Here is a 24,944-nt window from a genome sequence, read left to right on the forward strand (position 1 = left end):
AGAAAGAGAGTATAGAAATAGTCCTAATGACCAATTTCTAAGAGAACAATGGGAAAATATTTTTAAAACCCTAAATGAGAATGTAGCATTTTGAGATCATTGGCAGATAAGCATCTGTAGTCCTTCTCTTTAATTCCATAAACTCTACAATAGCATTTAATCCCCACTTCAAGAAAAACAAACAAACAAATAGAAAAGAGACCACAACAACAACAGTAATATCCGATACCCATACTATTAGCAACGTGAGGACATTTGGCAAAACATGCTGAAAGAAATGCAGTCGGCACCGTGCACTAAAAGTATAGAGAATGGTTTTATTTTTTAGAACGTACTGAAGGTAAGAAGCAATTTTCCAATAATAGCCAAATACATCTCCATTATTCAGGGCTTGGAAGGGGGCTTACTTCTTTTTCTCATTTATCTTTAATGTAAATCTTTGTGAAACATGAAGTACGGGAAGGAAGAAGGTTAGTGAGATGAGGCTTGAGTTGAGTTGTTGCGTTTCATGTCGTGGCCAAGAGAACGTAGTCAGTCAGGAGACACCGAGGTGTAGAGGGTAATGATGATTCAGTGGATCCATGTGCAAACCCTGGAGAGAAATTCAATGTAATACATGTGAAAATAAATCCATTGATACAATCTCACTTTGGCAGACACATAGCCTATAATATCACCTACAATAACTGCATCTCTACCAGTCCTGATGAGCAAATATTTTAAAGGGTAGATCACAGTAAATCAACACATGTCTATTGGCACTAAGTTCCTGCCTAACTTCTTCCTTGCTATAATACCTTCAGCTGTGCTATTAGAGTCTTATGCTGGTTATCACCAAAAAGTATTCTTCAAAGGGTTTTGTGACAAAAATGAGGAAATATCAACATATATATTTTTTTTCAAAAAAAAACTGTAATGTAAATGAATATTATGTTTTTGTTCAAATGTGAGGTTCTATTTCAAGCTGAAGAAATAATTGGTCAGAATTCACCAATCGCATTCCACTGTGAAAGTATATTTCATTAATAGGATGTAAATATGTCTAATTTTGCACTAAAGATGGTTTCACGAAGCTAGGGACTTTCTCTGTAAGGTGTAAGTGTACTAGTATAAGCAAATACCATCCAAATTGAATAAACCATTCTCTAATTTACAGCAAAATGTGTATACACACAGAGTCAAATGTTTTCAACAAGGTTGAACTATACGGTCTGTTATGGGCTGAATGTTTTTATCCCCCTAAAATCATGTGTTGAGGTCCTAACTCCCAATGTGACTGTATTTGGTGATGGGGCCTCTAAGGAGAAAATGAAGGTTAATGAAGACATAAGGGTGAGGCCTTGATCCCATAGGATTAGTGTCCTTATAAGAAGAGACACCAGAGTTCACACTCTTTCTCTGCACCCCCACACACACTCCTTGCACACCAAGGAAAGGCCTTCCGAGGACATAGTGAGAAGAGAGTTGCCTATACAAGCCAGGAGAGACTCACCAGAAACTGAATTTACTGGCACCTTGATCTGGGACTTTGCAGCATCCCAAATGGTGAGAAAATAAACTCCAGTTGTTTAAACCAACCAGTCCGTGGGGTTTCGTTACAGCAGCCCCAACTGACTAAGACACGGTCCTCAATTTCAAGGTGCCACAGCGTTACGTATGCAAGAGAAGGTGCTTTCCTAGGAAAGTCATAAGAAATTCCTTAGTGATGTAGGTCTTTTAAAAGTATTTATTCATTGTTTATATTTAGTCAAGTAATTATGAATATAAGCACTTCTTAAAAAGATTTTCAAACAATTGCAATTGAGCATGAAAAATATCACCTCAATTAGACGCCTGCATATGTAGTCTTCCCTTCCTAAATGTAGTAACTGGAATGCATCATTTCACTATGTCAACATGTTTTCCACTGGTAAATATTTTCTCTTCATTGTGCATAACTCCTTGGTGCTAATGAGGGCTTCAGGGACTGGCATGATCAGCTGTAAAATATCTAAGCTATAGGTAAAAACCAATTTATTTTTTGTAAGAAGGGACTGCTTTCTGGAAATACCCAGGAAAAATACTGATAATTGATCATCGCTTATATACAAATCTGAAAAGTACCCTGTGATGATGAAATAGTTTCCCACAAGCATCTCAGAAAACTACACAAAATACATGTAATTTAGATAACAAGAATTTTTTTTAATTTAAAGCACCTCTTAGACACTTACAGTAGAGACATGTTGATGTGAATTGAACTAAGTTGATTTGAATTAAATTGAATATCTTATTTCTTCCTGTAAAAAATAAGGTACAGCGAGAACAAGAGAGTCACCAAATGTGGTAATTATGTAGTTTTCTTTTCATGTAATAAATGCCCCCTATAAACCAAATATTTAGTTTTTATCCTAAAAACTAAAGCATAATCACCTTAAGAAGTACAGGGGAGAAAATTATAAGAATGGAGCTCTATTACAAGTAATAGAATTTGCCATCATTTTCTTCCTTTTTTTTTTTTTTTTTTTTTTTTTTTTTTTTTGGCTTCTGTAATGTGACCCAGCCAGTGGGAGACTGCAACTATCTCTTACTTAAGAAGAGCCTCCAGGTGCTTTTGTGATATTAAATGATCTTAAAAGACCTGCATGTCTAGCATACAAATATCAAATGAACACATGTCAACACATGTTAACTGAGGTAACTGGTAAGATGTTATAACCAGTCCAAAGGAGACACCAAAGAACCACAAATTTATATGGAATAAAGTAGTGTTGAAATAATTGTGCCAATGACTTGAAGCTTGCGTTTTCCAGAGGGGTTACTTGAGGAGCAGAGAGTGAGGGAAATCAATTAAATTGCTATCTGACACAATGTATTTGTATGTTATTGACAAGAATTATTTCTCATTGTTAACTGTCACTTACAACTTGCAGAGTTCTAAACTGGCTCAAAGGCAAAAACAAAAACAAAAAACAAAAAATGAAAGACAAACAAAAAGCTAGAATTAGCAGCCCAGGAAGTATGACAGCCTAAACGATGCAGTTACCCATTGCAGACGCCCAATTATTCTTTGTTGTTTATTTCAAATGTCCTAACTTGGGTCTTCCCTTGCTATTTACCTGCTAAGCTTATTCTGGAGATACGAGTCCAGACTACACCCACGTGCCAGCAATTGTAAGAGTGACTAGAGCAGCTTTGCATACTGGTCAGTGTTTGACCTGTCAGGATGGTAAACTCAATCCTAGAATTTTCCTTTGGAATTTCAGTTAAGGTCTACTGTCCTCATATTACCTAAATCATCAGAGACATGACTACTATCCAGGAGGACAGATGAATCAAGCACATAATGTCTAGACAGTGTAGGAAAAATTTTGTGCTTTGATGGAAAACTACACATTTTCTCTAAGATGTCCTTCGGGGTTACCTGAATTTGATTCTATGGGAGTTATTGTACAAAACAGTTCTTACCTATCAACATGCAGATAAATTCTGGGAAGAGACAACCCTCTCCTGTGAAAACATAGCCTTCTCTGAAAAGCCAACTTTGCTTCCATTTGTCCATTCATTTCAACATTCCAAATTCCACATAAATTTGTGTTTCTTTGACTTCTCTGAACAGGGTGTAACATCTTCTTTTCCTTACTATTGAGTTAAGTAAAATCTTTACTATGTACTCATTCTTACATCTGTATGAGAATCCTGATTTTACTTTCCTTTGAAAATTATTCTTTGACAACAGCAGTGGCAAAAATATATAGCATGATAGCCAACTGAAAACAATGCCTTAATTACAGTCAAAATATACCATATTGTCTTGTATTCATTTCAACGAAGTCTAATAAATCACCATTCTCTTTAAAGATAAGAGAGTTGAGTTGGACACTGTCCAGGGATGTTGACATAAACCTCTTTCTTTGAAATCAGACAACAGTCATAAGACATCTGTACATCTCAATAACTTTTTGAGATGTATAAATTATGTACTTCACCCAGTGTAATGAGGAAATTAACTCTAATTCACTCTATTATATGGGTTGGTAAAAATAAGTTTGCATCTGGATGATAGGGACAGAAGAACAAGAACATACACCAAAAGAAAAAGTTCGCTATTTTAGGAAGTGTGGTTTGTAAAGTATAGATTCAGAAGAAATAATGATGCAATAATAAATTAATTGCCTTTAAACTCTAGTTAATGCCACTATTAAAAATACTAATAACTACATATAATAATTAAGATTTTTAAATACAGCATCTGTTTCAGTGCAGGTTTTATGCACAGACAGTGGAATGCTGACTGCTTAATGGAATTAAATGACTGCTACTTGGTTCCCCAAGTCCAGAGAATTCCCCAACTAAGGCTTAAAATACTATTACGATTTAATATTTTATTCTTTTAATTAGCCTTCTCCTTAGAACTTTTAAAAATCTATTATTTAACTATAATTCTAAAAGAATAATATCTCAAGTCCTCTACGTATCATTACAAATGTATTTATCAGGTCATTTTCCTTCAGTACCAACAGATACTGGAATAATGTTGATAACATTACACCCCAATGGTGAAGGTGAGAGAGGAGAAAATGTATCTATGGGGCACTCCAAGAGAGATTAAGGTGTCTGAATCAGAAACAAATGTAAATTAAAAAGTTCTGACACCAATCAATACCAGCCAAATTTGAACAATTTGAAAATCTGTGTATTTATTTTTTAACCTGTTCTGTCAAGTGAAAACCCTTTTCTTGATATTCTACATACTCACAATGTTAAAGAAAATCAGAGCTGGTTGATCATTAAGTAGAAACAGATTTCATTCAAGAGTTACTACAATAGGGGAAAAAAGATCTCAGTATAGAACTGGGCTCACTTACAAATACAGCACAGAAAAACTAAGAATTTATAGCTCAGGAGCAGGTTCGAGGTCAGTGGATGGGAAATTACGAGAAGGAAACTCAGGGATAATGGGGATTCTGACTAACTCGACTTGATAGGATTCTTGCTGAGGTCAGACCAGGCTGATCAGGTACTAGGAATGGGACGTAAGGAATCTGACCAGATACTGAGAGTGGCTGGATATCAAGGACAGACATGGAAAGTGGAGGGCTAGAGAGGGACTAAAGGAGCCTGACCACCATTAGGTCAAGAAGACAGTCTGTGTCGACAAAGACGCATCCAATGCTCGTCTTTAAATGGAATATTATAATTGGGTCAAGAGAAAGGGGAGTGGGTGGGAGTTTCTCCAAATGGAACTTATACATGCTTTTAAATGATTCAATTTAAATAAACAATTCCATATGGCCAGGAAGTTCTTTCTATAAAGCTTGAGCAGAGGAGTCACTCACTAAGATGCTTAAGTCTGCTTCTGCCACATAGTCTCTCTAGAGAATAGGGTTTTTTTTTTCTTTCTTTTTTTTTTTTTTTTTGGAATATGATACTGGTAAATTCTACTTCTACTGCCAATCCTGATGGAACTAGCTATTAATCTAACTCAAAGTGCAATGAGGGACATGTAAAGCCATATCTCATTCCTCAATTCTACCAGAGCAGAAAGAAATAAGTTGAAAGAACATCCAACCTGAGGACAGGCAAGTGTTTATGAGGTTAGATGTGATTTTATTGCATTTCACTTTAATGTTTTAGCAGCTATTACTGCATTACTGAATATCATCTCATTGTAACTTAGTCTCTGATAAAACACTTCACCATCTGCCCTAGTTCTTCCCAACACCTTTACCACTTTTGCCAAACTGAGAGCAGAAGAGAGTCACTGGTTTCATTTATTGATCTCCTTTTTCACATCACATTGAGTGATTCCCATTTAATACAGCTCATGAGCTGTTACTACAGAGTGTGAAGGAATGCAAATGATCTGGCTGGTACTGTCAGAGAAAACATTATAATTGCCATGAAATGAACAAAGGGCCTCTAATTATACACGTTAATAGGACAAAGATGCACAGTGTTCTGTTTAATGATATCAGTTTTATGGTTGAGATTTCCAGCACTTCTCATATTATGCTGTATGTCTTATTAGGCAATTAGTAAATTGATTCAAACTACACAGGGTGGTTTTAAAATCCAACAATACTTGTGCTTATATATGTTTCCTTTTCTTTTTACACTTTCTCATGACAGGAGTTGCCCTTCAATACTTAGTAAATTAGTAAGACAGACAGGTATCAGTTTTCCATCAGAACTCTCCTAACATCTTGGTATTGATGTGTTTCTCCTCAGATGACACTGGATTTAAAATGTGGATTAAATCTTTTTGTTGCAGTCCACCCTCTAAAATAAATAGAGATACACACTTAACAAAGGCTAGAGATGCTTATGAAAATGTATCCAATCAAATGTGACATTTACAAGACACATATGAGAAATAATATCAAAAAATAGTAGGAAAAAAGTAAAGCAGGAAAATTTGTTTTGAGCTATTTATACTTAAAGCAAGAACAGTGTTATGCCACTGCTATAACTAAGAAGCAATATCCACAAAATGACTGAAAAGTAATATCTACAAATAATAATTTCACAGCTGTATATGCAAAGTTATTTGGACAAAACCTTTTCTTTATTGTATTTGATAAATATTTATTCCAGAAGGAATAGAAATTTGAAAAACACATACAGTAATTTTTTCTGTCCATTTTTAGATAGTTTGAGTCATGGCATAAGTTTTCTTTATGGTTTTTTTCCCCAAATAAAATTGTTTTATCTGCAAAACCAAGTGATTTTATGACCCCTAGAAGCATTTTTCTCCAGGTGCAGTTTATAAGATAATCTCAGTATTTTAGATTTTTCTTTTTTTATAATTTCAGGCATTTGGAGAACCTGAGGGGAATCTCTTAACAGTCAAGAAGGTCATTAGGAGTTGGCAGTACAGCTTTATAGCCCAGTGATATAAACTATTATTCTTTTCAAGCATTCAAAAATCATGCCAACCTCCACTGGACTGCCATTGGAAAGGAGTGTCTGTTACACTTTTGCAAATTGGACACTGTAAGTGTAGCTTACATGATTGTATCTTGTGGTACAGCATTTAAAGCACTGAATCATTGTGATTACTTTATTATAACTGAAGCCCAGATTTCGCCAGTACTTGTGAGGTATTAGACTAAGTGCTGTGATGGACACAATGAATAAGGAGTGTCTCTTTAGGACGGCATGTGGAAAGATAGCTGATGGTGGGAGGGAGAAAAAGACTTGAAATGGATTGGTGCTCTGCCACTAGCTGTGTGACATTGGCCAAATCCTCAACATTTCTGAATCCGAATTCCCCAGGTTAACGGAAAACCAAGTGCAACCAAGCAGGACACTATGGGACCTTCCCAGGACAGACCCCTCCCCCATACCCTCTGCTGCAGCTCCCCTGTGAAGTACACAGATAATAGTATCTCATGCATATTTCCTGACTTCTTTAGATGCTAAAAAACACCACCAAAGTTAAGAAATTAACTACTTGATGATCATGAGCACATAGCCCCCCAGACCTTCTAGTGCCTAGGGGTTGACAGTGTTGATGCCCTGTTACCTCAGCATCAACCAGCCAGGGAACTGTGCACGAGCTGATCACGTACCCTATGACCCCCACCTCACCTGGACCTTAAATGTGCTTTGCTGAAGCCCTCTGGGGAGTTCGGGGTTTTTCTTGGCACCGCATACCCCTTGCTTGGCCCTCCAATAAACCTTTCTCTGCTCCAAACTCTGACGTTTCGGTTTGTTTGGCCTCGTGGTGCCTCGGGCACACAAACTTTCATGAGGTAACACAGGGACCCACACAGGGCTGTGGCAAAGATAAACTAATGCTATGTAAGGTAGTGTGTTATCTGGGGACACATTTTTGGGTTTTGTTTGCTTTTAATATGATGGAAAGGGTTAATGTAAAGAGGCTGAAGAAACAAGAAATAAGAGAATGGATGAATCAACATTAAGGAAAGTCTTAGAAAGGGTAGGCTTTAAGAACAAATTGGGGATTAGTCTCAGCCAAAGAGACTGAGGAAAAGAAAACGACTCTAGAAGCAAACACAGACATGCTTATAGGCAGACAGGGACTAGTATAAAAGTTCACGCTCGGCACTGGTGTATACAGTTCTCTCTTTGAAACAAAAATCGAGGTTATCTCTAAAGTTGCAGGAGAACACAGGCAGGTGCATGATGCACAGCGGAAGAACTGATGCAGGAAAAACCAATGTGGGGCGTGAGGAGGGCTGTGCCCCAGGCCTTGGCTGAGCCCCCGGCACGTGTCCTGCCGTGTGGGTCCTTGGCTTTGCACAGGAAAGAATTCAAGAGCGAGCCACAGTTGAGTAAAGATAGATTTATTTAGAGAGACACATCGAAAGGCAAGAGAAAGGCCACAAGGTGTGGGGGTTGGGTGCTCAAATTAGAGTAAAAGTAGGTACACACTCCATAGATGCGGGTCTTCTCCAAAAAGGAGGGAGCTAGAGAGGCAGCCATGAGGTGGGCACCCTGTTGCCAGTGTTTATGAGTTCCTTAGCTTCCTATGCTAATAAATGGAAGGACCAGTCTAACTAGCCTGGGGAAGGGGCTGGGATTCCCAGGAAGTTGGCCATTTCCCATTCTTTGACCTTTTGTGGCTAGCCTTGGAGTTGTCATGGAGCCTGCGGGCATGTTATTCACCATGCTGATATGTTACAGTGAGCATATAATGAAGCTCAAAGAAGTTAAATCTCCCACCATCTTGAGCCTCAAGGCCTACTGGGGGTTGAATCTTTCGCCATTCTGGTGTTAATTGCTGTGTTATTCCTTGAATGGCTGTGCCCTGCCCCCTTCCTGTCTCAGAATCAGGAGAGTTGTTGAAATGAATCAGAGAACAGCTGTTGAATTGTGTGATGGCCTCCAGTCACACAGACATGTAGTGAAGGAGAAGGCAATTTTTACTGTTTTTAATTTACAAGAGGATTATAGTGGACCACAGAGGTCAGTCAGGCAAAGGAATTGAGGCTGTTAGCCAAAGGAGCCTGGATGTGAACTGAGTGTTTAGAAAAGGAAGGACCACCTCAAGAAGCCCAGAGACTAGAAGAGTTGGATGTCAAGAAAATGGAAGTTTCAACAAGATCAAAAAGCAAGAGTGTGGAGAATACTGGCACAACGACTGAAAAGAAATGATGCTGGAATCAGAACGGAAGACCATGGAGCCTAAGCTTTTGAAAAGGTTCAGAATAAGCCTCCCCAAAATGTGCCACCTTGACGTGCAGATTATTTTGAGCTAAAAGCAGTCAAGACCCTGCGGACCCAAGAGAAACTTCTGCTCCTCCCGTAACTACCTAGAAGAATTTAAATTGAGGCTCTTTCCAGAATGAAAATTATTATCAGAGAGAAATTTTATCTGAGTGACCCATCGGTATTGCAGAGCAAACATGTAATTACCGAACATCTGCTCTTCTTCTGGACGCCCCTGGCCCCTTTCCCAGTCCTCAGCGCTGGATGGCATCTCTGCCTCCCTTCAGCCTTCTGTCTTTGAACCTCTCATGTATGTGGGAGTTCCTGTACAACAGAATTAAAATTTGATTTTCTCCTATTAATCTGGTCTCACGTCTGTTTGATTAAACCATCCAAAGAACTGTTAAAGGGTAAAGGAAAAAGCTTCCTTCCTGACACTGTCTAATCCTAGCGTGTGGAGGCTCATTTCAGATGACGGCAAAGTCCAGGGTACAGTAATGGACATAAGTTACTCAAAAGAAATACAAGAGAAAGACATGGACGTAGAGGACATAAGGGGCCAGGAGTTTCAGGATATTTGGGGTGATTTAAACAGTGAAATCACAGGATAATAGAAGGTGAATGGGAGAGGATGACTGTGAGAGGAGCCATTGTCCCCAGTCAGTGTCTGAAATGTGAATGAAAACTGACATTTTTATATTTATGTAAATTTATGCAACTTTATATAAATGTAAATGAAAAGTAAATGAGGAAAAGAAGTACACCCGACAGGAGAGCAAATGGTTCCACTTTCATGTTGAAAGGTCTCTGAGTATTAAAGTCTTAGGAAAATGACAACAGTCACAGTCTTGGAAAACGTGAGAAGCCCTGGAGAATGAGACGTTCCACTGAACAGACCTACAGAAGACATTATGTTTTCTGGGGAATAAGCAGTTTTCTGATCGTTCCCAGAAATGACAGTCCTTTTACAATAAAATATAGGTTATATAGATAACCTTCTATAGTATAATATAATATAATATAACATAATATAATATAATATAATATAATATAATATAATATAATATTTGTAATTCTCAAAATGTTATTTCTAGTCATAGATAATTAAATATTATAGAGCCTGATAAACTGTTTGTTGACTTAGGAGTTCAAATAAGTATTGAATCTCATCAAATTACAGTAACTAAACATTAATTGCATTAATTTTTAGCACTAATATTTGCCTTTTTTCAATTCCCCCCCTTTGTCTAGTTGAGACATTTGTTCCATGAACTAAATTAATTCTTGAGTAATATTTTTTTTTGTTTTGCATTAAGGCCCTTGTCAAACAGTTTTGCCTCTATTGTCCATCATGTTTTTGACATTTGGATTTGAAATGTACATTAGTATGATAGACTGTTGCCCCTGCCATTTTCCCATGAGCTGCTTCTCATTTGGTTAAATACCTCTTCAGAGGGCTGAGACTCCATTGATTTCAAAGTGAGATCAGCATGCAGATGAGAATTTTTTCAGACCATACTGAATAATGAAAAATTGGACTCTACATTATCTTCCCCAAGAGGGGAAGGCTGTATTCAGCAGAGCCAAGGAAAGAAAACACAAATGAGAAAATATAGAAAGCAAGGGAACAGCAGGTAGGAAAATTAGTCATGGTTGCTCTGGAGTAAAAAATTTTACCTTCAATATACTGCCAAAAATACTGAATGATTTCATGCAACATGTTATTCTAGCTTTTACAAAAAAAGGGTTTCTGAGATTTTCTTTCTTTTATGCCTTTATACTTTCTTGACTTTTTTTTTTTTACCTGGTTCCAGTTTCCTTGGATATTTTCAGAGGATAGCCTTCTTAGAGCAGTTGCCAAAACTTACCTACATTGACCTACTGACCTATTGACCTATTGACCTTGATCAAGGCCACAAGGCAAAATCCCCAGTCTTCAACTTTGCAGATTAACTTGGTATTTTTAGGCTTACTTTCATCTGGTTTTGCTATTCCACAGATGAGAATTATTTCTCTGAGAGGTTTGATTTACTTCTATTAATTATTATTCAAAAATATACTCTGTGAAACAATTGCAACCAAATACCAGACAAATGAAAACAGATGGCAGTGTAATAATCTAGAGAAAGAATTTTGCCCAGATGTGGGGGGAGGAGTGGGGAGAAAGTTACAGTGTAGACAGACTTTCTTACATTGCCCTCAGAAAGGTAGCCTTAAAAGTGACTAAAACTAGTTTTACTGGTATCTCTTTCCATTTTAGACATGTTTATATTTCTAAGATAAAGATCTGTCAGAACAATCCAGACCTTAAACAGCTAAAATAAATTACTTTGTTTCATGGTCCCTCAATTACAACTTTTGAGTTCATGTTAGATGAAAGACAAGATTTACCAACTAAATTTAGAAAATACCACGTCTGAATGATAAAAGTCAGTTTGAGAATTACACAATAATTTGAATAACATTAAAAATTTCCCTCAGTCTTTAGGAAGTTTATGTCTCTTGTTGTTCTATTGTTATCTTTGTAGACTTTATCCACCCAAGATCTAAACAGTTGGTCAGTTTCATCAGCTCCTTTAAACAGTGCTTCTGCACAGCTACCAGGGGTCTGAACATCTGAAGACAATACCTTTCACCAGGTGAGGAGGAGGTCCTTTGATCTCATTAACATCCACAAAAGGATGCTGAAGTGAGAGTCTGCTCTGGAAAAGCAGGCTTCCGGGGCACAAGATGAAGATGTGAAGTCAGGTTTACCAGACATTAATCAGCCAAAAGTGCTTCTGCCTGAAAAGCCTAGTCCAGGATCCCCATGAGGTGATGTACTTAGCACCTCCCAAACTCCCTTTTCAGCACAGACTACCCACTACACTTACAGCGCCAGATGGAACCTTGAAAAAGTGTTGCAATGTAATCAGGCGTCAAAGTTAAAATGAATTTTACGAACAGCACTGAGGCTAACTACGTTTCCAAACCACTTTTGGCATGTTTCTTTGGTCTCCTCCATTCATTTTGCCAGCAGCTGTTGATTTAAAAGGTTATATGAATGTCTGTATTTTTTTTTTCTTAATGTAACATTTACAGAGAAAGCACTTATGTAAATAAACCTTTGGAAAATGAGGCTGTTATGATTAAAGCACAAATGTAGGCATATGCCATGGAAAATACTGTTCTTTTTCTTTAATACTATGTTAAGGAAAAGTTATTTAAATACATTTCAAGTAAACACTTTACACATACATTCACTATTAGAGACACTCAATTTTCCACAATATTATAAAAGTGTATATGAGTGCTTTTAAACTGGAAACATCTATCATACTTCTCCTGGTGCTAAGACCGTAAGAAGCATGTGCGCTCATATCTGTGTGTTATAAATATATATATATATATATATATATGTTTTAATATATATATTAAAGCACCAGAGCCAACTCCGGCTGCCTGTTTTTGCTATTCTGTATAATTCCACAGGTATGGACATGTATCGCCTGTGATGTGGCTACGTCTGGCCAACGTTGCTCTCACCAGGGAAGAATCAATCTCCAGCTTTCATTAAGTGGTGGAAATAGACCATTGGCATAAAAAAATTGTTTTTAAAAATAAATAAGAGAATTTTCTGCCTAGGGACTACCCTACTACTGTTCTCCAGTAATTTGAATTATTGAATGGACTAAATAAAAGCCATTTCTATTCTTCTTCTTTTACCAGACGAACCACCTGAAATGCAAATTGATTTTTTTTTTAATTCTTTCATCCCCTCAGCTTGGTAGGATTTATCCTTGAATGTTCTGTTCTGCACACTCTGCATGGGGTGCTGCCACGTACTTATCCAGCAATCTCTAAAAAAATAGAGAGCTTTAAAGAAAATAAAGACTATAAAGCCCATAATATTCACCAAACTATTAACCATGATGTGCAATTGTGAGATTGCTTGACAGGGAACTTCACAGAAAGCTGAAACTTTTCATTTCTATTAAATCCTTTTTAATCAATGGCTTCAAAGTTGTTCTCGCTGCATCTGCGTGAACACAGGAAAAATGCATGTAGCGATTTTAATCTGATTGAATTCTACCGATGTTTCTTAAGCATCTACTATGTGCAGGAACATGGTTTGGTGGGACTGTGAACTACAATATCCATTTGCTCATCAGCCAGTGAGGTTTAGTCTCAACACTAAAACCTCAGCTCAGCATCAAGAATTCCTAAAAGTTTTTCTTGTCTCCCACCTTCCCCGTCACCAAGTAGATTCAGTACACTTTCTGGTTCTATGATGTTTGCTTCCATGTCATTGCACTGACCCCACAGGATTGTAATAGTTTGTTGTAATTATCTCCCACCCTAGAAGGTTTTTCCTGCGGTCAAGAACTCTCTTATCCAATGTTGTGCAGAGATTCGCACAACGCCAGTGAGTTGAGTGAACAAATGAGAGAATTAAGAAACAGTCAAGCAGTTGATAATCCCATAATGAAGATAAGTACAAAGATTATAATAATATAAGGTAGAATTTAATAAATAGCTGAAAAGAGTGAACGTGCTATAGAGTAGTTTAGAGGAGTAAAAAAGGCCAACCTATAGTTCTGTGACCTGGGGCAAGTTGCCTAACATTTCCATTACTTGCTTTTTTTTTTTTTCTTTTCTTCTGGTTATAAAATGAGGATAATATCTCAGAGAGTTATTGTGAAAATTAAATGGGTCCATAAATGTGAAATGCTTGACACATGATAGACATTCAAAAAACATACTAATTTTAACTCATCACAAAGAGCCCCACCTCACTGTTGTGAAAACTTTCTGCAGGGAAACAATGGGCAGCAGACCTTGAAGTGGCTGTGGCCACACTATGGAGAGTGTAAAACCCCAGAATTGAGTTTGCACTTCGTTTGTAACACAACAGGGAGAGAAGTGGTTTTACTATGTCTCAATTTAGTGCAGTTACACATGCACACCTGACTCACAGATCTGTGTCTTGTCTTTCAAATAAATAAGGAATCCCTGAAGACACAGACTATGTACTTTGTGCACTACACAGCACAGCATCTAGAATTTTTTAAATGCCAAATTAATCATTAAGTAATCGATTCCCGGAACAAAGAGATATCTTTAGACTGCCACTCTGGAGAGTTAAACAGCTGATAAAACATTTCCATCCCTTATTCAGAGGTATTAATAAAAAACACTCCCAGACTCAGACTTCTTTCTTTTTGCACTGGGAATTGACCAGGGCACTGGTAGAATCAAAAGACAAAACAAGAATTATCAGAGAAATGCAAATCAAAACTACAATGAGGTATCACCTCACACCAGTCAGAATGGCCATCATTCAAAAGTCCACAAATGACAAATGCTGGGGAGGCTGTGGAGAAAGGGGAACCCTCCTACACTGCTGGTGGGAATGCAGTTTGGTGCAGCCACTGTGGAAAACAGTATGGAGACTCCTCAAAAGACTAGGAATAGAATTACTGTATGACCCAGGAATCCAGCTCCTGGGCATGTATCCAGAAGGAACCCTACTTCAAAAAGACACCTGCACCCCAATGTTCATAGCAGCACTATTTACAATAGCCAAGACATGGAGACAGCCTAAATGTCCATCAACAGATGACTGGATAAAGAAGAGGTGGTATATTTATACAATGGAATACTATTCAGCCATAAAAACCAACAACATAACGCCATTTGCAGCAACATGGATGCTCCTGGAGAATGTCATTCTAAGTGAAGTAAGCCAGAAAGAGAAAGAAAAATACCATATGAGATCGCTCATATGTGGAATCTAAAAAACAAAAACAACAAAAACAGCATAAATATAAAACAGAAATAGACTCATAGACACAGAATACAAACTTGTGGTTGCCAAGGGTGTAGAGGTTGGGAAGGGATAGACGGGATTTCAAAATTGTAGAATAGGTAAACAAGATTATACTGTATAGCACAGGGAAATGTGTACAAGATCTTGTGGTAGCTCACAGAGAAAAAAATGTGACAATGAATATATGCATGTTCATGTATAACTGAAAAATTGTGCTCTATGCTGGAATTTGACACAACATTGTAAAATGATTATAAATCAATAAAAAATGTTGTAAAAAAAAAAAGAAAAGAGGCAAAACAAGAGCTTTCCGCTCAATATTTTTACAGACAAATTTATTCCCAATAAAAGTGATGTGTAATAGAGAGATAACAGTCATCTATATTCATATATAAGGAATGTTATTTAACTGTAAATTAATCCACAATACATTTAACCCTATCTTAACAAGTTATTTGCCCTAAAGTATTTAAGTATATTCACATATTAAACCATTGAAGACAGAGAAAAATCATTATAAAATATTTTAAAGTATCCAAAAAGTAATTAAACAAATAAACAAAAAACATATATATATGAAATAAGAAATGACATAGCCAATTCAAATTAATTTCCAAAATACACTGAGTTTGGATGGTGAAATATTTGCTGTTCATTGGCAAGAGTGCTTGATAGCTGGTGTTAACATTAATGCTGTAGGACTTAAGAATATTCTGCTCTCAAAATACTGCAACTTCATCATCTACCAACATGGCTAATTATTGAAACTGTACTGGAATTCAACTTCCTGAAAACAGTCTTCTATTTCCAATTAGAGGCATATTCGTAAAAGAAAATATTAAAATAAATGTAATGGGATTTTATCTTATATATTCTTTTGGAAATTAACATAAGTATACATTCAAATGAGAAACAATATTGATCATTTTGGCACTTTGTTTTGGTTTTATTTTCTTTAATTTTTTTGCTTCGATTTTCGGAAATGAGAGTTAAACTCAAAGTAGGGAAATCATATTCAGAAGTGGATGACTTTTACTAACTCATAGTAAAATCTACTTAATCACTGAAATTTAGTAAAAGCTTCCTTCCTCTCTTCTTGAATTATACTATTACCTGAAATAATTAGCAATGCAAGATCATTTGCATATTTGGCCCACAACTATTTGAAAAGCCACTTCAGTCATTACGAGACTTTTCTGTTTGGTTTAACACAAATTCCCAAGACGGCTTTCAAGTTGTTTGGAATTGTTCTTTTCAACATAATTGCAAGTTTGTTCATGGAAATGGGGATTATTTTTTCACTCTGCTTGGAAAAGGGACTTCTCAGAAACAGGATTTATCAGTAGAAAGAGCATTTATCGTACTTCCTCTCTGAAATATTCCAGGAATTCTTATCAGATCATAGAACAGGCAACTGAGGGCATTGAGTCTTGATGGGAGACTATGGGGATTAGTTGAAAGCATCAGTTTTTTCATCTGCTTTGAACCAAACTATCATCTAGTCCTAGACCCCTGAGTCTATTTTCCAAGTAACAGCTGTTAGGAAGTTCTGTCCTCTTCCTTCACATGTGTGCATCTCTACTACAACTGTCAGTGTCACCGTCCTCTTGAGCTAGTTGCTCAAGGTGAATTCAGACCTAGGCTATTAAAAGAAATTTTTTTTAATTTTGTTTTTTATTGAAGTGTAATTGATTTACAGTGTTAGTTTCAGGTGTACAGCAAAGCGATTCAGTTATACATACACTATTTTTTCCAGATTCTTTTCCATTATATGTTATTACAAGAAATTGAACATAGTTCCCTGTGCTAGACAGTAGGTGTTTGTTGTTTATCTGTTTTATACATAGTAATGTGTATCTGTTAATCCCAAACTCCTAATTTATCCTCCCCCCACCACCACCCTTTCCCCTTTGGTAACCATGGTTTGTTTTTTATGTCCATGAATCTGTTTTTGGTATGTAAGTAAGATTTGTATCATTTCTTAAGTAAAGTAAGTCAGACAGAGAAAGACAAATATCATATGATATCACTTATATGTGGCATCTAAAAAGAATTGTATGAAAGAAATCTTCACTTCCTAGTCAATGTCAGGAGAGGACCCAGCACCTCCTCCTCTTACTTATTTTTATTGCCTCACATGTGCCCATTTTAAATGTAGAAGATGTACCACACACCAAAAATTGTCTAGAATTCTATTTAAATATAGAATGTACATGAACCGACTCCCCAAACTGACTGGTGTTGCTTTCTTATTTGTGACTAACTAGCACAGATGTTAACCAGTTGAAGTGATTATCCAACAGGCCTAGTCAGATAAGCTAGGTGCTACCTTAGAATTATACACTGCATTTATAAAAATTAGTTTTTGTTTTTAATCCCCCTAGGGAGAGGGTTACCAGATTTAGCAAACAAAACATAAGACACCCAGGTAAATTTAAGTAACTTGAAAACTTGGAAAAATCAAATTTGAATATACAATTTTTGGGGGTATCTGGCCCAAATATTATGTCTCATATTTTTATCTGGCAGTTCTACACAGAAAGGTGATCAATTTGCCAAAGAAACACAATGTCTTTGGATTTTTCAAACCCAGTGCCATTTTATAAAGCAAGTGTTTAACTCCATAATACTATGAAGAAAAGAATGAATCCATTTAAACAACTTTTTAATATTATGGAATTGGTAGTTTAAATTTTCTTCTAAGTTGTTATTTTGAAGTTTTCAGGACTAATCATTCATATTTATTTGACAACTCCTCTGGTCTGGAGAAAGCTAGAAATGATAACAAATGAAAGAACCTTACAGTTTAAAAAGATCTCTGACCTTAGGGTGAATTAGTCAAGTCACTATTTATAAGACTGTTAACTTGAAAGTGCTAATTAGATAAAGCAGGCGTATGTGACAAGAGCCCAGATGGCTAGGGCAGAGGTCTGGGAGCCGATACATACACAAAACTTTTGCAAAAAAGAAAAAGAAAATCAAACAAACAAACCAAAATATCAAACAAAATAGTAGACGCTTCACGTAGTGATTCTAACTTAGTATGTTCAAAATACTGCATTCCTATAGCACTCAGTTTGCAACACCTCAGCCCTATAGAATAATCATTTCTGTGCCGTTTATCTATAAACATAAGTTAATAGTACTTTGTGCATTACAAAAGCATGATGGACCGAACATGTTGACCAAGTGTTGATTTCATTAGCTTAATCAAGTATTTGCTACCTTAAAATAACCAGTCCAAACAGAAAATTTTGAATTGTATCAATATGTAGAAAATCCACCGGAGTAAGTTCTTAAAATATTATTCGCTAACTTAGCATGGATAAGTTCTGTAGAGTGGATTTGATAACCAAGAACTAGAAATACCAGCATCATTTTTAACTAGAAAAAGATAATTTTAGCAAGGAAAAATGCAGCTTTATCTCATTTATGAATATAGATGCAAATATTCAAACAACAAATATATAAACTGAATCCAAAATAACATTTAAAAGTACACCATGACCAAGTTGGACGTATTTTAGGAATATAAATTTGCTTTAACATTGAAAATCTATTAAACCACAAACACATATGTATTACAGGGGGAAAAGCACAAGGTCATCTAAGAGATGTAGAAGTTTTATAAAACTCCACCTGCCTTCACTTAAAGAAGCAACAGAAGACTAAGAATAAAAGGGAGCTTCTTAGCCTGATAAAAGATACGTACCAAAAAGTCTGCCACACGTATCCTGTAATGTTGAGTCATTAAAAGTATTCCCTTCAAAATCAGGAATGAATCAAGGATGCACATGTCACTACTTTTATTCCAATTTTATTGGGGATCGTTTCCAGTAGAGTAAGAAACTCAAAAATAAATTAAAGGCCTAAGTACTTGAAGAATACTTTAAGAAAGAAAATGTTAAATGGGTGATATATTTGGGCACACAAAATACCCAAAATGATCTATAAACAAATCACTAGAACTAATAAGAATTTAGCTGGGTGGCTTGTTATGAGTTTATTGTAGAAAAATAAATGGTATCATGATACACAAGTAACAAACTGAAACAATGTTTAAAGCACAGAGAGCCAGTGCTAGAGAGAGAGAATATTTACAATAACAACAGAAGTGAAATATGTAGAGAGATGTGTGTAGAAAGTTTTAACATTACTGAGAGTCATTAAAGAAGATCTAAACAGAGAGATATCCATGTTCAAGGATACACTCATCCAATCTTTTAAAAGTGTGTACTCTCCCCAGTTTTCACCACCTCCACTTATATCATGCTGGTCCAACCCCCATCATCTTTTCCTATTTTCCTAACCTCCTAACTGGTCTCCACCCTTCTATGTGTGGCCTCAGAACCTGTAAATTCTGTGCTCAAAAATCTTCACTAGATTCACATTTCATCATATAAATGCTAAAATCCCTGAAATCGCCTATGAGATACTTGGTGAGCTGGCTCCACACTTACCTTTCAATCTTTTCTATCACTCTCTTCACTCAACTTGTTTCTGATGTAAAGGCCTCCTGGCTATTCTTCAAACATCCCAGGATCCTTCCTGCCCTGGCTGTTCCCTCTGCATCACTAAGGGCCTCACCTATGTCAAGTCCTTGCTGAAATTCTCTCTCAGAGATATCCACCCTAGCTACCTTATTTAAAACTGCAGCTAGCCAGCCCTCTACCCCCAGATTACCCATCTCATTTTATTTTTCTCAGTGGCACTTGTTATCTCCTTATGGACTATATGATTCACTTATTTATTATGCTCATTTTCGGTCTCTTCCCAGTTAAAACTTAACTTCCATGGGGGCAGGGATTTTTTTTTTTTTCCTGTTTTGTTTATTGCCAGACCCACAGCACAGTCAGCAGGTACTTAGCACTCAATACATTTTTGTTAAATGCTGCAATAAATGAAATGTAATTTTGACTACAATAAGATAGGGATTCTTAATTGATTAATTTAATTACCTCTAATTATTACATATACCCATTAGAGCACCAAAAAGTTAAGAAATATCATATTCTGGGAGGATGTAGATCAGCAGGAACTCTTACACGTTTCTGGTGGGACTGCAATTTTGGACTCATTTCAGAAAACCTATTGACAGTATCTTGCAAAGTTAAACAAACATCCATTTGCCCTGCAAACCAACCATTCTGCCCTTATGTACAAGAAAAAGTGTTTTGTATGTGTTGGCAGATGGAAAATTACTCATAACAGCAATACTCCTATCAATAAAGTGCTGAAAGTTACACGTGTCCTTTGACAAAGGAATGGATAAATAAATGATGTTATCGATACTGAATCAAAATATTACAAAGCAATTTAGAGGTATGAAACACAACTATTTACATCTTAAAATATAATGCATCTTAAAATATAATGTTAACTAGAACTGTCCTATAAGACTACATCAAATATGGAACTATTTTTATAAATCTCAACACAAATACATCTAGACCATACATTGCCTTTGGCTAACATACATATGTCAAAATAACTATATATATAGTTAGTTTTCTATACTAGTGTAGAAACCACTCGTCTAGAGCCACTGAAGCGCTCTGCAGCAGTGTCCTCCAGCAGAAAGCACGGGACAGTCAAGCGTACACAGGTAGTTGCAAGCCATGTTAATATCTGCGTTCTTAGGTTGCATAATGGCTTCACCAGTGTCCATTATACTGTTTTGCTAGTATACGTGTTATGTATATTTTAAATATATATACATATATTTTAAATATCTCAAATATAATTTATGCATACTTTAAAATATTTAATATAAAAGATAAATGGAAAAGGAATCATGAAGTGTCCATAGCACTGTATGGCTCGCTTTAAAAATGAATTTGGGCATTAGTGATATCAAACAATTGTCTGTTCAGCTACTGTTTCAACATTCTCAGAGATCCTTCGGCACCCAGCTTTATGGGCACTGATTAATCTTAAATTGTGCGCTTTGGAAGATATTTTACTCCAAGTTTTGATCTTTCAAACTTCTGAAAGAAGTCCCTCAATTCATCTTTGAAATACAAATTTTCTACTTTGGTGTTTCATGTTTCTATTTTTATTCACTGACAGAACCTTTCTGAATTATCGTGACATAGACAAAAGAGGAAAAAGGGAAAATTAACCTAAAGAGATGTTTTTCCTGACCAGCACAATCCATGCCACAGTCTTACAAATAACTCAGCTGGGTTTACTTTCAAACAAAACCTTTTTGTTATTCTAATAAGGGATAGCTGTTCTTTAAACTTATGTCATATTGTCTGATCCACATCAATTGCCTAGATGGAGCTAAGAATGCGGCTACAGTTATAGGTGGCCAGGAAGGTTTTGTGAGAAATGTCTTCTTCCCCAAGGCAGACAAAATGCTTGGATGAAGGTTTAAAAAAAAAGAAAAACTTATTTCCATTGCATTACATATTTTGATGTATGCTTAATGTATTCCTTTTCGAAATATTCCTTTGCTGAAGTGGAGGCAAAGACAGAATGAGCAACAGTTGTTGCTCTATGCACACCAAGTACCCATTTTTAAAACTCTTAAAAATGCAGCAGAGCAATTTAAAAGAGCAAGTGGCATGGTTACTTTTTTTAAAAATATGTATTCTCTGTAGCTACAGACTCAAAACACGCAAATTGTACAACGCCTGAATTTGGCTATGGCTAGTTTCCCTCAAGACTGGTTAATACGGAAATATTAAATCCATCTATTTATGTCTTAAATGCAGATTTCTTAAAACAGAGCCAACATTTCTTTTGAAACGATTCAACAGCACGGCATTTAACATCAAGACATACTTAAGATGTTGAAAAGATTCCACTCAACAATATTCCTTGAATCAACAATAGTTTTATTAATTATTAATCAGATACATTTTTCTTCACTTTAAGTCCTCTCCTTGACTTTCTGTAAGTACCTTAGAAATTTCCGAGTAAAGTGTGAATTTACTTTGCCTGTTGAAGTCAACTTATTTTGTGTGTTTGAATTACAAGTTGAAGGAGGCTGTGGTTTTGTTAACTGCATCTTTATACTCAAATGCAAAGGATATTGAAATTATTCTATGCCTGTGCTCTGTGACTGTTCCCTTCGAGTCCCGTTCACCTCTTCTTTTGAAGTCATTGTTACCGGGAGATGAAAAAACATATATGTTCTATTAGCTGAATCAGTATTTCTATTCAAGAAAAAGGTTTAAATTAAAAAAAATAAAAAATAAAAAACTCTTCCAGCATAAAAATAAATCATCTCCAGCAATTTAGTTTCTAAATGAGTTTGCCTTTCATGCTTATGCAAGACTGACTTCTTGCTAATCCTTCACTCCAAGGCATTTCATAATGGAGATCCCTGGTGTTTGGCCTTGTCATTTTACAGGATTAATTTGATCCACTGTCATCCAGCTAAACTGCTTTGTGTCTCTTGTTAGTGTGCAGCCCATCACTAAGCCCTAGTATTTGTTCTTTAGACTTTATAGAATGACTCTTCGTTCACTTTCAGGATATACCATTCATCACACATTCAATGACTGCAGAAAATGTGCCGTCTCTTTATGGCATTTTTAATGCTCTAAAAAAAATTATTTGTTAAAGGAGGGTTGAAGGAAGTATTGTCCTTCAAGCTGAAAGTTTATAGTTTTTCAACACTTAGTATGAAAAGAGCACATTCACACCCAAATTTTTTAAAAAGGTAAAAGAATAGAATAGTTAGTCTGAATACTTGAAAGGTAAATGAATACAATATTTAGTCTGAAAGCTTAAAAGGAAGTTGAGGGGTGGCAGGAAGACGAAAGAAAAATGGGAAAGCCAAGGTAATAAGAAAGAAAAGAAAAACTCAAAGGCGAACGGCAGTAGAGAGAAGTGTTTATCATTTTTCTCAGAATATATACATTTCTCTTTTTGTACCAAAATATTAAGTCCTTTGAAATGTTCCAAAAAGACCAGAATCTAAAATGGATTCTCACTCTTGTATTCAAAGATTAGCATTTCATGAGCTTCTGCCCCCTCTTGGTGAAGCTTTCCTTACTCACATTGGTTATCAAGACACTTGGCATTTTTTCACAGCATGCGTGAGTCACAACACAGACATCTCTATCCTCAAAATAAATGGATGTTGAACTTTGAATAAAACATGCCTCTTTCATCTTAATCTCAAATTTGTGAGTGTACACCTCCTCCCTCTTAGTCTGTTGTTCGATTGCCTTGCAATAACACTTCTTTCTGTTGTGCAATCCAGGTTGAAAAATGATGCTCCAAGGACGTACCTTGGGGATCAGCTGTCCGTGAATGGGACAGAATTGAGGAAGGGGTGACATTTGATGCACTGGGGTTTTTCCAGGGCTTAAGTCTCTCATTAGGCTATACTTCTAAGAGATACTAGGTTCTAAGACTTTTCAAAATATACTTGACTGATGACAATATAATTAAATTTTTTTAAATAAAATTATTTTTATCTCTCTAAAATTTTTTATTTCTTAAAGAGAATACAGAAATACCTTAGTCAAATAAAAAATAGACCTCATTTTGAGTTTACCAGCTATTGTAATACATTGAAGTCTTACATATCTGCTATCTTGTTTCTATACAAAAAAAGTGTCTACACTGTAAGGTGGATAGAATGGGTATTTTCATCTCATTTTATAGATTAAGAAATTGAAACAGGGAGTCATTTATTACGTTACATTGAAAGTCACTGGAACAACCGCAGCAAGGACGTGGGTCTTCTGACTTTTCGCCCTGGATTATGTTATTTATTTATTCATCCACTATCATTGATTGAGTTCCTATTATGTGCTGGATACTGCACTGGGCTCCAGGAATAACAATACCAGGCTGCCTTTTAGCCTATTGCTGCAGCTACATGTAAACGTATCTGTGTGTAATATAGAAATATTACACATATAAATTAAAATATACTACTAGAAGGCAAAATATTGCAAGTGAATCTGAAACTATCAATATTACAGACCCATTTTCATTATTGTCTGTCATTATTGTTGACTCAATTTGCCAACATAACAAATCCAATTTTAATTATAATTGACAATAAGCTCCACAAAAACTGGAACTACTATCCTCTTCTTCATTATCTGGCATCTCACAAAATTTCTAGCAAATAGTAGGCACCTCAAAAATGCATTTGGAGAGAATCAAGTAGTAGTTTTTCTGTATTCACTGATACTTATCTGCTGTACTCCAGATCAACACTCCACTCAGAGCTGACACTCGACGTGATTAAAAAATAGGTAAAAATCCTCACTGGAATCTTCCTTCCATCTCCCATCTGACGCAGCCTTTCTAGATCCCCCCTTCTTCAGGCCTGTATACTGAGTCCATGATCACTAGAGCCTTTCTTGGGCTAAATCTTAAATGACACTAGTACTTATAATACAGGACTACTTTAATTGTATTTTGTTGTATGGCTCTTAAAAAGTTCCAGGATCAATGGAGTAAATCCCTAAAGTCAAAACTTCAAATAAAAGCTGAGTATATGTGTCTGAGAAAAGAACACCCGCCCTCACCCCCTGTTCAACGGAAACCACAATTTACAAGACACCGTCTTTTGATTCATTTGACTTTGGTCCTCTGCTGAACATCTGTGTGAGAAAACCATTTGGAAATCAAGGCTGCACTAATTCTAAAATTAAATGGTCTCTTAAAAAAAATCGATTTTTCAAAGAAAAAAATACTCCCTTAAAAGAATTAATTCTCACCTGGAAGCTCTCCTTATCAGATTGTTCCATAATTTTGAAAACTCTTAAAGGTAAAGACCTAATAAATTGTCTGTAAATGAGAACCCATCACTTCAGCATATGTCAAGGATGCTTGAGACATACAAATCTAATGGACAGCCAAACATTCCCTTCCATTGTGCAGAGTTGTTACTGGAATGACTGCCAGTCAATGGACTACATTTCCCAGGCCTCTTTGCACGTCACTGGAACCATGGGATGCTTCCTGTTGCTGGTGTCAGTAGAAGTCATATGAACCCCTTGCC

This window comes from Camelus dromedarius, chromosome 14 (genome assembly GCF_036321535.1).
Source record: "Camelus dromedarius isolate mCamDro1 chromosome 14, mCamDro1.pat, whole genome shotgun sequence".
Taxonomy (NCBI): Eukaryota; Metazoa; Chordata; class Mammalia; order Artiodactyla; family Camelidae; genus Camelus; species Camelus dromedarius.